The sequence below is a fragment of the Balaenoptera ricei genome, chromosome 2, assembly GCF_028023285.1.
Source record: "Balaenoptera ricei isolate mBalRic1 chromosome 2, mBalRic1.hap2, whole genome shotgun sequence".
Taxonomy (NCBI): Eukaryota; Metazoa; Chordata; class Mammalia; order Artiodactyla; family Balaenopteridae; genus Balaenoptera; species Balaenoptera ricei.
In genome coordinates this window covers 96486135-96498380 of record NC_082640.1, presented here as the reverse complement: position 1 = coordinate 96498380, position 12246 = coordinate 96486135, and positions in this window count along the sequence as shown.

The window sequence follows — 12246 nt, the reverse complement described above, 5'->3', positions numbered from 1 at the left end:
CAAAAATCCTCAACAAAACACTAGCAAACAGAATCCAACAGGACATTAAAAGGATCATACACCATGATCAAGTGGGATTTATCCCAGGGATGCAAGGATTCTTCAATATAGGCAAATCAATCAATGTGATACACCATATTAACAAATTGAAGAATAAAAACCATATGATCATCTCAATAGATGAAGAAAAAGCTTTTGATAAGATTCAACAGAGATTTATGATAAAAACTCTTCAGAAAGTGGGCATAGAGGGAACCTACCTCAACATATATGACAAACCCACAGCAAACATCATTCTCAATGGTGAAAAACTGAAAGCATTTCCTCTAAGATCAGGAACAAGACAAGGATATCCACTCTCGCCACTCTTATTCAACATAGTTTTGGAAGTCCTAGCCACGGCAATCAGAGAAGAAAAAGAAATAAAAGGAATACAAATTGGAAAAGAAGAAGTAAAACTGTCATTGTTTGCAGATGGCATGATACTATACATAGATAATCCTAAAGATGCCATCAGAAAACTACTAGAGCTAATCAATAAATCTGGTAAAGTTGCAGGATACAAAATTAATGCACAGAAATCTCTTGCATTCCTATATACTAACAACAAAAGATCAGAAAGATAAATTAAGGGAACAATCACATTCATCACTGCAACAAAAAGAATAAAATATCTAGGAATAAACCTACCTAAGGAGGTAAAAGTCCTGTACTCAGAAAACTATAAGACACTGATGAAAGAAATCAAAGATGACACAAACAGATGGAGAGATATACCATGTTCTTGGATTGGAAGAATCAACATTGTGAAAATGACTATACTGCCCAAAGCAATCTACAGATTCAGTGCAATCCCTAACAAACTACCAATGGCATTTTTCACAGAACTTGAATAAAAGATCTAAAAATTTGTATGGAGACACAAAAGACCCTGAATAGTCAAAGAAATCAGGAAAAAAATAAGAAAAACAAAAAACGGATCAGACTCCCTGACCTCAGACTATACTACAAAGCTACAGTCATCAAGACTATGGTACTGGCACAAAAACAGAAATATAGATCAATGGAACAGGATAGAGAGCCCAGGGATAAACCCACACTCCTATGGTCAACTAATCTATGACAAAGGAGGCAAGGATATACAATGGAGGAGACAGCCTCTTCAGTAAGTGGTGCTGGGAAAAGTGGACAGCTACATGTAAAAGAATGAAATTAGAACACTCCCTAACACCATACACAAAAATAAACTCAAAATGGATTAGAGACCTAAATGTAAGACCGGACACTATAAAACTCTTAGAGGAACACATAGGAAGAACACTCTTTGACATAAATCACAGCAAGATCTTTTTTGACCCACCTCCTAGAGTATTGGAAATAAAAACAAAAATAAACAAATGGGACCTAGTGAAACTTAAAAGCTTTTGCACAGCAAAGGAAACTATGAACACGACGAAAAGACAACCCTCAGAATGGGAGAAAATATTTGCAAACAAATCAATGGACAAAGGAATCATCTCCAAAATATATAAACAGCCCATGCACCTCAATATTAAAAAACAAACAACCCAATCAAAAAATGGGCAGAAGACCTAAAGAGGCCTTTTTCCAAAGAAGACCTACAGAAGGCCAAGAGGCACATGAAAAGCCACTCAACATCACTAATTATTAGAGAAATGCAAATCAAAACTACAATGAGGTATCACCTCACACCAGTTAGAATGGGCATCATCAGAAAATCTACAAACAATAAATGCTGGAGAGGGTGTGGAGAAAAGGGAACCCTCTTGTGCTGTTGGTGGGAATGTAAATTAATACAGCCACTATGGTGAACAGTATGAAGGTTCCTTAAAAAACTAAAAATAGAATTACCATATGATCCAGCAATCCCACTACTGGGCATATACCCAGAGAAAACCATAATTCAAAAAGACACATGCACCCCAATGTTCACAGCAGCACTATTTACAATAGCCGGGTCATGAAAGCAACCTAAATGCCCATCAACAGATGAATGGATAAAGAAGTTGTGGTACATATATACAATGGAATATTACTCAGTCATAAAAAGGAACGAAATTGGATCATTTGTAGAGACATGGATGAACCCAGAGATTGTCATACAGAGTGAGGTAAATCAGAAAGAGAAAAACAAATATCGTATATTAACGCATATATGTGGAATCTAGACAAACAGTACAGAAGAACCAGTTTGCAGGGCAGAAATAGAGACACAGATGTGGAGAACAAACGTATGGACACCAAGGGGGGAAAACAGTGGTGGGGCGGTGGTGGGATGAACTGGGAGATTGGGATTGACATATATATACTAATATGTATAAAATAGATAACTAATAAGAACCTGCTGTATAAAAAATAAATAACACTGCACTTTTTTGAATGTCAATTAATCCTCAGTAAAGCTGTTAAAAAATGCAATGAACACTGAAATGTTTGCTTTTTCTTTATTAATTTTGTATACTAAGCATACATATGTATGTATTAATTTTGTATAACATACATACATGTAGAAAAAATAATGCTGATGGCCTCCTAGTTAAAAAAAAAACACCAAAAAAGCCCTGCACTTGGATGTTTACAGCAGCTTTACTCATAATTGCCAAAACTTGGAAGGAACCAAATGTCCTTCAGTAGGTAAACTAGATGTATAAACTGTGATACCTCTTGACAATGGAATATTATTCATCACTAAAAGGAATGGGCTATCAAGCTGTGAAAAGATATGGAAGAACCTTAGCATTACCAAGTGAGGGAAGCCAATCTGAAAGGTTACATAAGGTATGATTCCAACTATATTACATTCGGGAGAAGGCAAAACTACGGAGACAGTTAAAAGATCAGTGATTGCCAGGGGTTGGAGGAGGGAGAGATTAATAGGCAGAACACAGAGAATTTTTAGGACAGTAGAACTATTCTGCATGATACTATAATCGTGGACACATGTCATTATATATTTGCCCAGATGCATATTACGTATAAGACCAAGAATGAACCTTAATATATACTCTTGGAGTTCAGGTAATGGTGATGTATCAGTGTAGGTTCATCAGTTGTAACAAATGTCCCACTCTGGTGCAAGATGTTGACAGTGGAAGAGGCTGTGGGTGGGGACAGTTAGGGGATACTTGGAAACTCTGTGTACTTTCTCTTCATTTTTGTTGTGAACCTAAAACTGATTTTTAAAATACAGTCTATTTTTTTTAATTTGAAAGCCTGAGCCAAGTAGGATAACTATTCCTGATGTAGTCTCCTAGGGGCATCCTGCTAGTAACTGCAAGGCAGATTCCAACCGCAGAAGTAAGTGGAACTTACATGGTAAGCTCCAAGAACCAAGAAGAGAAATTTTTTCCAAACTTCTTTCCCCACTCTTCACCTCAGTTCACCAAATCTCTATCTCAGGTTTTGGAGTTCCCATATTCCACAATTAGAGACTCACTTATTTATAAATCTTAGGGATAAGTAGTAACTTAAACACTGATAAATAATTCTCTTATACGAGGGTACAGATTCAGCTCTTTTGCCTAGACCATGTTTTGATAAGGGATCATTTGTTGAAACATCACAGGTACGCAGAGATAGGAAAAAGAGGGAAGGAGGAAAAGAAATGGAAAACTGGACATACTGAAGGTAAATTTTGAGGACTTCACCAAAAGTCATCCCCAATTTAAATTTAAAAAAAACTTTCAAATATACTTATTTCAAAACAGTATAATTGTTAAAATGAATAATTTCTGCATATAGGAGAATGTTATAAAGTTCTCTGCCATTCCCCTCAATTTCTGATCTTGGATAAATTATTTAACTTCTCTATGAACCAGTTTTTCCCAGCTGTGAAATAAAGACCCTACTTGCTTACTGCCAAGGCCATTCCTGGGAGAGGGTGGAACCTGGAATAAACCACAGTAGTATGGTCCCACCCTAAATATTCTGACATAAGTGAAACCTAATTCAAATGCATATCAAGTGTAGCTTTGAAGGAGACAAGAAATCACAGAAAGGCTACCTGCAGTCTCAGGGGAACACATAAGAGGATGATACTGTGTGGCCTGCACGTCTTCTGGTGAAATCTCATGGGAAGCGTAGGCTGATCATAATACAGTTGTGCTTGTTGTTAAAGCAAGCTAATAGCACACCCTTCACTCTCTCTACATTGTCCTCAAGTCACTGCCACCTGGTCCTGCATTGATTTGCCCCTCTCCTGAATTCCCCAGGGTACTAGGCTTTTACCATAACCTTTTATATCGCAAAAATATTATCAGCCAAATAAAGGGAAATGTAAAACTTAATTAGAAATAAGCGTTTTTCATAAAAGGTATCTTTATCAATTCTATAAGTCACTATCATTTGGAGCTGGTAATGAAAATAACTAACTTAGCTGAAAACTGAATCAGAAATGTGAAAAACCAACATGAGAATGTACTTCAGGATGCAAAGGAAAAGTGACACAGAGAGAGAGAATGAATAATTGTAAGGGAAGGAAGACGCATGGCAAAAACACATATAAGCATTCCCGAGGGAGAAATGAGAAAACCTGGTACAGAAACAACAGCCAAAACACCACTATCCTGAGGAAAACTATCCTGAGCTGAGAAAAGAGGAGACAGCAGATCGAAAGGATTTACCTTATTCTAGGGTAAATAAATAAATAAATAAATAGGTCTGCATGGAACATAAAGAATGAGCTAGGGGCTTCCCTCGTGGCGCAGTGGTTGAGAATCTGCCTGCCAATGCAGGGGACACGGGTTCGAGCCCTAGTCTGGGAAGATCCCACATGCCGCAGAGCAACTGGGCCCGTGAGCCACAACTACTGAGCCTGCGCGTCTGGAGCCTGTGCTCCGCAACAAGAGAGGCCGCGACAGTGAGAGGCCCGCGCACCGTGATGAAGAGTGGCCCCCGCTTGCCACAACTAGAGAAAGCCCTCGCACAGAAACGAAGACCCAACACAGCCATAAATAAATAAATAAATAAAATTTAAAAATAGAAAAAAGAATGAGCTAAAGAACAAATAAACACCAGAGAGCATGAAGAAAATATGTCTTAGCCAAGTTTCCTCAGAAAGCACAGCATGAGACAAAACCTATGTGTGAGCACGTTATTGTGGAGTGTGATCCCAGGGAGAAGGAATGAAGGATAGGGGTGATATAGGGTGTAGGATGCATTCATTATCTGTTGCTGTGTTACAAATGCATTCCCCAAAACACAGCTGTTTAAAACAATGCATTTATTATCTCCTAGTTTCTGTGGGTCAGAAATCCAGGAGCAACTTAGGTGAGGTTGCCTGTCACTCAGGGTCTTTCACAAGGCTGCAATTAAGGCATCTGCTGGGGCTGTGGTCACCTCAAGGCTGCACTGGTGTAGGATCTGCTCCCAACTCACTCAGGTGGGGGTTGGCAGCCTTTACATCCTTGCTGGTTGTTGGTCGATGATATCTGTCTCCTGCCATATGGGCCTCTACACAAGGCTCACAACATGACGGGGGGCCTTCCCCAAAAGCTGAGTTCCAAGAGGGAGAAAGAGAGCAAGAGAGGGCAAACAAGATGGAAGTCACAGTCTTTATACAACTTAATCTCAGAAGTGACATCCTCCCACTGTTGTCATAGTCTGTTTTTAGAAGAGTCACTAGGTCCAGCCCACACTCAAGAAGAGAGGATTACCCAAGGGCATGAACATCGTGAGGTGGTACATTGGGGGCCATTTAGAGACTGCCTACTACAGGAGGGGGGTGGGCACAGCACAGGGAAAGATGGGGAGTCAGTACAAGATGTGTTAGCAAGTGGACAAAGAGCACTACAAAATGCTTCATAGAACCGTATCCAGGCAAAGAAAGGAAGTAACATTTATCCATTTATGTTTTACCCCACCAGGCATTAACTCTGTCATTCTTCCAAGCATGGGCTTAGAGCAGGCTTTGCTGGGAAGTATATGTGTGCAGAAGGTGAGAGGCATGTGAAGTAGCCATGGGGCCATCTTGAGGAAGTGGCTATACCATTGCACCTGAATGAAGCTGGAAGAACTCTGCATAGAGCTGGTTGCCAAACAGACTGGTGAGACAAAGAGAACAGAAGTATTTCATAAGAGCTGCCTGAGGCTCTTGATCAAGATGGTAGAAGTAGGAAGATCCTGATTTCACCTCCTCCTTCAAACACACCAAAACTACAACTACATATAGAACAACTACCTCAGAGGATAACCTAAAGACTAGCAGAACAGATTTTCTACCACTAAAAATATAAAGAAAAAGACACATCAAGATGGGGAGGAGGGGCAGAGACACAGTCTAGTCAGAACCTACACCCTGGGTACCGTGACCCACAAACAGGAGGGATGTCACAGTCTCAGAGTTTTCCCCTTAAGGAGCGAGGGGTCTGAGCCCTACTTCAGGCTCCCAGACCATGAGACCTGCATTGGGAAGATAAGATCCCATAACGTGTTTCTTTCAAAATCAACAGGGCTTACGTCCAGGAGAACTGGAGGGCTATGGGAAATCAAGTTCATGCACAGACTCACTTTCTCCAAATCCCAGTGCAGAGGCAGGAGCTGGAAAAGTACCTGGGTCATATAAGAGATAGATTCATTGACTAATTTTCAGAGTGTGTGCTGGAGAGGCAGAGATCTGGTGGGACTTTCTCTGGAGATGGAAGCACTGACAGGCACCATATCCTGTTTACTCTCCTTCCGTCTAACTGGTCCAGTGCTGGAGGGTGTCATTTCTGTCACGATGAATCAACATAGCAAATACCATGCTCCCTGCCCCAGTGTTCTTCTGAGGACCAGCCTTGCCCAACATACCCGCCTGGGCCAGAACTGCCCCCCCCAACTCCAAAGAAGCTCCCACCCTGCCCCACCTGGTGGGCACCCCTAGCTGGCATCAGAACTCCTCCAAAGCAGCTTCCCCTCCAGGGGGCCAGCCCTGCACATCACGACGCCCATAGCAGTTGCAGCCAAACATCTCAGCCAGTCAGGGTGGGGGTCAGCCCCATCCACCAGACAACTGCAGCAGTTGCTGCCAGGACTCTCAGCTAGCTGGCCTGGGGGCCAACCACACATACTAGTGCATCCATAGCAATTGTGGCCCAACAACAACAGGAGGGCACATGCAGCCCACACAGGGGATACCCCTGGAGCACCCAGCTCTGGTGATGAGGGGGATTGTCCCACCAGGCCACACAGGACACATTCTACATAAGCCCACGCTTTCAAGACTGGGAGATGTAGCTGAATATTTCTAATACATAGAAACAAACATAGAGAGTTAGGCATAATAAGGAGACAGATGAATACATTCCAAATTAAAGAACAAGACAAAACCTCAGAAAAAGAACTAAATGAAGTGGAGATATAAGCAATTTACCGTATAAAAAGTTGAAAGTATAGTCAGAAAGATGCTCACTGAACTCAGGAGAAGAATGGATGAACTCTGTGAGAACTTCAACAAAGAGATAGAAAATATAAAAAGAAACCAATCAGAACTTTATAACTGAAATAAAAAATACACTAGACAGAATCAACAATAGATTAGGGGATGCAGTAGAACCATCAGCGAACTGAAAAACAAGGTAATGGAAATCAATCAATCAAAACAGCAAAGCAAAAAATAAAAAAGAATATTTAAAAATGAGGATAGGGGCTTCCCTGGTGGCACAGTGGTTGAGAATCCACCTGCCAATGCAGGGGACACAGGTTCGAGCCCTGATTGGGGAAGATCCCACATGCCGTGGAGTAACTAAGCCTGCATGCCACAGCTACTGAGCCTGTGCACTAGAGCCCACAAGCCACAACTACTGAAGTCCACGTGCCTAGAGCCCGTGCTCTGCAACAAGAGAAGCCACCACAATGAGAAGCCTGTGTGCCATAATGAAGAGTAGCCCCCACTCGCCACAACTAGAGAAAGCCCACATGCAGCAACAAAGACCCAATGCAGCCAAAAATAAATAAAAAATAAAATGAAATAAAAAATAAAAATGAGGATAGTTTAAGGGACCTCTGGGCAACATCAATCATACTAATATTTGCATTATAGGGGTACCAAAGGAGACAAGACAGAGAAAGGAACAGAAAACCTATTTGAAAAAATAATGGCTGAAAACTTCCCTAACCTAGTGAAGGAAACAGACATCCAAGCCCAAGAAGCACAGAAAGTCTCAAATGAAATGAACCCAAAGAGACCCACACCAAGATACGTTATAATTACAATGTCAAAAGTTAAAGAGAGGGACTTCCCTTGTGGTCCAGTGGTTAAGAATCTACCTCTGATGCAGGGGATGTGGATTCGATCCCTGGTCGGGGAACTAGGATCGCACATGCTGCGGGGAAAGTAAGCCCGTGCACCGCAACTACTGAGCACGTGAGCCACAACTAGAGAGTCCACGTGCTGCGACTACAGAGCCCACACACTCTGGAGCCTGCACACCACTACTAGAGAGCCCGTGTGGCGCAACGAAGAGCCCACACACCACAACGAAGATCCTGCATGCTGCAACTAAGACCCGATGCAGCCAAAAATCAAATCACTCAATCAATAAATTTTTTTTTAAATTAGATATAATCTTGAAGCAGCAAAATAAAAACAACTAGTATGTATGAGGGAACTCCCATAAGACTATAAGCTGATTTTTTTAGCAAAAACTTTACAGGCCAGCAGTGACTGGTATGATATATTCAAAGGAATGAAAGGAAAAAACTTACAGTCAAGAATACTGTATCCAGCAAAGTTATCACTCAGAACTGAAGGAGAGATAAAGAGCTTCCAAGATAAGCAAAAGCTAAAGGAGTTCATCAATGCTGAACTGGCCCTACAAGAAATGTTAAAGGGACTTCTTTAAATAAAAAAGAAAAGGACATAACTAGAAACAAGAAAATTATGGGGAAAAAAAACTCACTGGTAAAGGCAAACATACAGTAAAGGTAGTAGATCAACCACCTATAAAGCTAATATGAAGATTAAAAGCAAAAAAGTAGAAAAATCATCTATATATAAAATAATTAGTTAAGTGATACACAAAATAAAAGATGTAAAATATGACATCAAAAACATAACATTGGGGGGGGGTGTTTGTAGAAATGTAACACTCTTAGAATGTGCTCAATCTTAAGTGACCATCAAGTTAAATAAACTGCTATATGCATAGGTGGTTATATATGAACTTCATGCTAACCACAAAACAAAAATCTGTAACACTTACACATAAATAAGGAATACAAAAGTAACACTAAAGAAAGTCATCAAATCAGAGGAGAGAACAAGAGAAGAAGGAAGGAACAGTTAAGAACAACAAAGCAACCAGAAAACAATTAACAAAATGGCAATAAGTACATACCTATCAATAATCAGTTTAAATGTAAGTGGACCAAGTGCTCCAATAAAAAGACAGTGTGGCTGAATGGATTAAAAGAATAAGACCCATACATATGCGCCTACAAGAGACTCACTTCAGATCTAAAACACACACTAATAGTGTAGGGATGGAAAAAGATATTCCATGCAAATGGAAATGAAAAGAAAGCTGGGGTAGCAATACCTACATCAGACAAAGCAGACTTTAAAACAAAGACTGTAACAAGAGACAAAGAAGGGCATTACATAATAATAAAGGGATCAATCCAACAAGAGGATATAACACATATAAATATCTATGCACCCAACGTAGAAGCACCCAGATACATAAAGTAAATATTAACAGATATAAAAGGAGTTACTGACAGTAATACAATAATAGTAGGGGACTTTAACACCCCACCTACATCAATGGATAGATCATCCAGATAGAAAATCAATAAGGAAACATTGGATTTAAATGACACATTAGATAAGATGAACTTAATAGATATAAATAAAGAACATTCCATCCAAAAGAAGCAGATTACACATTCTTCTCAAGTGCACATGGAACACTCTCCAGAATAGATCACATGATAGGCCACAAAACAAGTGTCAATAAATTTAAGACTTGAAATCATATCAAATATCTTTTCCTACCACAACCATATGAAACTAGAAATCAATTATAAGAAAATTGGAAAAAACAAAACCACATGGAGTCTAAACAACATGCTATGAAACAAACCAATGAGTCAACAAATAAAGAGTATAACAAAAAATACCTTGAGATGAATGAAAATGGAAACACAACATCCCAAAATCTATGGGATGAAGCAAAAGCAGTTATAAGAGGGAAGTTTACAGCAATATAGACCTACCTCAAAAAACAAGAAAAATCTCAAATAAATGCTCTAACCTTACAATTAAAGGAACTAGAAAAAGAACAATCAAAGCCCAAAGTTAGTAGAAGAAAGGATATAATAAAGATCAGAGCAGAAATAAATGAAATAGAGGCTTAAAATGCAACAGAAAAGATCAATGAAACTAAGAGCAGTTTCCTTGAAAAGACAACAAAATTGATAAATCTTTAGCCAGATTCATCAAGAGAGTGGGTCCAAATAAATAAAATCAGAAACAAAAGAGGAGAAGTTACAAACAACACCACAGAAGTAAAAAGGACCATTAAGAGATTACTAAGAACAATTATACACCAATAAAATAAAATAGACAACTTGGAAGAATTGGATAAGTTCCTAGATCCATACACTCTCCCAGCACTGAATCAGAAAGAAATACAAAATATAAACAGATCAGTTACCAGTAATAAAGTGAATGAGAATTTTTTTTAAAATTCCCAACAAACAAAAGTCCAGGACCAGACAGTTTCACAGGTGTTTCTACCAAACATTTAAAGAAGAATTAACACCTATCCTTCTCAAACTATCCCAAAAATCTGAAAAGGAAGGAACACTTCTGAACTCATTCTACAAGGAAAGTATCACCCTGATACCAAAAACGGACAAAGATACCACAAAGAAAGAAAATTACAGGCCAATATCACTGATGAACATACATGCAAAAACCCTCAACAAAATATTAGCAAACGCAATTCAAGAATACAATAAAAGGCACACACAGCATGATCAAGTGGAATCTATTCCAGGATGCAAGGACAGATATTTCAATATCTGCAAATCAATCGAGGTAATGTACCACATTAACAAAACAAAGAATAAAAGTCACATGATTATCTCAATAGATGGAGAAAAAGCATTTGACAAAATTTAAAACCCATTTATGATAAAAACCCTCAACATAGTGGGTATAGAGGGAACATACCTCGACATAATAGAAGTCATATATGACAAACTTACAGCTAACGCAATACTCAACAGTGAGAAGCTGAAAACTTTTCCTCTAAGATCAGGAGCAAGACAAGGATGCCACTCTTGCTACTCTTTTTTTTTTAATAAATTTATTTATTTTATTTTTTTATTTTTGGATGCATTGGGTCTTTGTTGCTGCACGCGGGCTTCTCTCTACTTGCAGAGAGCAGGGGCTACTCTTCATTGCAGTGCACAGGTTTCTCATTGCAGTGGCTTCTCTTGTTGCGGAGCACAGGCTCCAGGCACATGGGCTTCAGTAGTTGTGGCTCATGGGCTCCAGAGTACAGGCTCAGTAGTTGTGGCACACGGGCTTAGTTGCTCCACGGCATGTGGGGTCTTCCTGGACCAGGGCTTCAACCCATGTCCCCTGCATTGGCAGGTGGATTCTTCACCACTGTGCCACCAGGGAAGCCCACTCTTGCTACTTTTATTCAACATAATTTTGGAAGTCCTAGCCACAGCAATCAGGCAAGAAAAAGAGAAGAAAGACATCCCAATTGGAAAGGAAAGATTAAAACTCTTACTGTTTACAGATGACATGATACTATATATAGGAAATCCTAAAGACACTACCAAAAAACTATTAGAACTAATAAACGAATTGGCTGCAGGATACAAAATTAGTACTCAGAACTATGTTGTGTTTATATAAAGTAACAATGAATTATCAGAAGGAGAAATGAATAAAAAATACAATTGTATCAAAAAGAATAAAACACTTATGAATAAATGTAACCAAGGGTGTGAAAGACCTGTACTCTGAAAACTCTAATACACTGATGAAAGAAGTTGAAGATGACACAAATAAGTGGAAAAAATATACCATGCTCATGAATTAAAAGAGTTAATATTGTTAAAATGTCCATACTACTCAAAACAATATGCAGATTCAATTGCAATCCCTATCAAAATATCAAAGGCATTTTTTGCAGAACTGGAACAAATAATCCTAAAATCTGTATGGAACCACAAAAGATCACAAATAGCCAAAGCAATCACAAGAAAGAACAAAGCTGGAGG